Here is a 2,571-nt window from a genome sequence, read left to right on the forward strand (position 1 = left end):
GATACAGGAATTATGTAGCATGTGTGCCGAGGGGGGGGGGGGGTTAAAACAACATTTGAATGTAGATAGTACTAGACTTAATATCGATGTTTCAGTTCGGTCTACATTGTAAGATTTGAACTGAGGACCATGCATATGGGTAATTATTTCAAACTCGTGCCATACTAGGTTTGGAAAATTTGACATTGACTCGATTATTGTGCTATTTTTGTAGGTCATATGTTTGAATCCATCCAAAATTTTCTCACTACCATGGTGTTCATCATATACATATGAATTTGTATTAAAAAGTAGCATGGATACAGTGAAATGCGAAATCCACGTTAGAATTGGAGATCGCTATGTGACACACACTCTAATTCAAATAACTAATTATGTGACACACACTCTAATCCACGTTAGCGTGGATACCATGGATACCGTTTCATTTTTTTTCAAATAACTCCTCATTAATTAATTTATAGTATCTCATTTCGAATGACTAATTATTTGGAAGGAAAACACGGGCATGGTAATACATACCGATTCGTTTGCAAATGAAAGAAGATTCGTTTGCATTCTCAAATCTCCTCTCAAATGTAGGCACACCAGGCAGACCAGGGTCGTGTCATGGTGGTTGATGTCTACTACACAACCTTCTTCTTGTAGACGTTGTTGGGCCTGCAAGTGCAGAGGTTTGTAGGATAGTAGAAAATTTCCCTCAAGTGGATGACCTAAGGTTTATCAATCCGTGGGAGGCGTAGGATGAAGATGGTCTCTCTCAAACAACCCTGCAACCAAATAACAGAGAGTCTCTTGTGTCCCCAACACACCCAATACAATGGTAAATTGTATAGGTGCACTAGTTCGGCGAAGAGATGGTGATACAAGTGCAATATGGATGGTAGATATATGTTTTTTTAATCTGAAAAATATAAAAACAGCAAGGTAACTAATGATAAAAGTGAGCACAAACGGTATTGCAATGCTAGGAAACAATGCCTAGGGTTCATACTTTCACTAGTGCAAGTTCTCTCAACAATAATAACATAATTGGATCACATAACTATCCCTCAACACGCAACAAAGAGTCACTCCAAAGTCACTAATAGCGGAGAACAAACAAAGAGATTATGGTAGGGTACGAAACCACCTCAAAGTTATCCTTTCTGATCGATCTATTCAAGATTCCGTAGTAAAATAACATTAACTATTCTTTCCGTTCAATCTATCCTAGAGTTCGTACTAGAATAACACCTTAAGACACAAATCAAACAAAACCCTAATGTCACCTAGATACTCCAATGTCACCTCAAGTATCCATGGGTAGGATTATACGATATGCATCACACAATCTCAGATTCATCTATTCAACCAACACAAAGAACTTCAACGAGTTCCCCAAAGATTTTACCGGAGAGTCAAGACGAAAACGTGTGCCAACCCCTATGCATAGGTTCATGGGCGGAACCCGCAAGTTGATCACCAAAACATACATCAAGTGGATCAATAGAATACCCCATTGTCACCACGGGTATCCCACGCAAGACATACATCAAGTGTTCTCAAATCCTTAAAGACTTAATACGATAAGATAACTTCAAAGGGAAAACTCAATCCATTACAAGAGAGTAGAGGGGGAGAAACATCATAAGATCCAACTATAATAGCAAAGCTCGCGATACCTCAAGATCATACCACCTCAAGAACACAAGAGAGAGAGAGATCAAACACATAGCTACTGGTACATACCCTCCGCCCTGAGGGAGAACTACTCTCTCCTCATCATGGAGAGCGCCGGGATGATGAAGATGTCCACCGGTGAGGGGTTCCCCCTCCGGCAGTGTGTCGGAACGGGTCTAGATTGGTTTTCGGTGGCTACGGAGGCATCTGGCGGCGGAACCCCCGATCTATTCTGCTCCCCGATGTTTTTAGGGTATATGGGTATATATAGGAGTAAGAAATACGTCAGGGGAGCCACGAGGGGCCCACGAGGGTGGAGGGCATGCCCAGGCGGTGGGCGCGCCCCCTGCCTCATGCCTTCCTCGTTGCTTCCCTTGTTGGGGAACGTAGCAGAAATTCAAAATTTTCCTATGTGTCACCAAGATCTATCTATGGAGAGACTAGCAACGAGGGTAAGGAGAGTGCATCTACATACCCTTGTAGATCGCTAAGCGGAAGCGTTCAAGTGAACGGGGTTGATGGAGTCGTACTCGTCGTGATCCAAATCACCGATGACCAAGTGCCGAACGGACGACACCTCCGCGTTCAACACACGTACAGCCCGGTGACGTCTCCGATGCCTTGATCCAGCAAGGAGAGAGGGAGAGGTCGAGGAAGACTCCATCCAGCAGCAGCACAACGGCGTGGTGGTGATGGAGGAGCGTGGCAATCCTGTAGGGCTTCGCCAAGCACCGCGAGATATGAGGAGAAAGAGAGGGAGGGCTGCACCAACAGGCAGAGATCAAATCACCTATTATGGGCAGCCCCAGGCCTCACTATATATAGGGGAGAGGGAGGAGGGTGCGCCCCCTCTAGGGTTCCCACCCCTAGGGGGGCGGCAGCCCTAGATGGGAAAGGGGAGGCGGCCAA

Source organism: Triticum dicoccoides, chromosome 2A (assembly GCF_002162155.2).
Source record: "Triticum dicoccoides isolate Atlit2015 ecotype Zavitan chromosome 2A, WEW_v2.0, whole genome shotgun sequence".
Lineage (NCBI taxonomy): Eukaryota > Viridiplantae > Streptophyta > Magnoliopsida > Poales > Poaceae > Triticum > Triticum dicoccoides.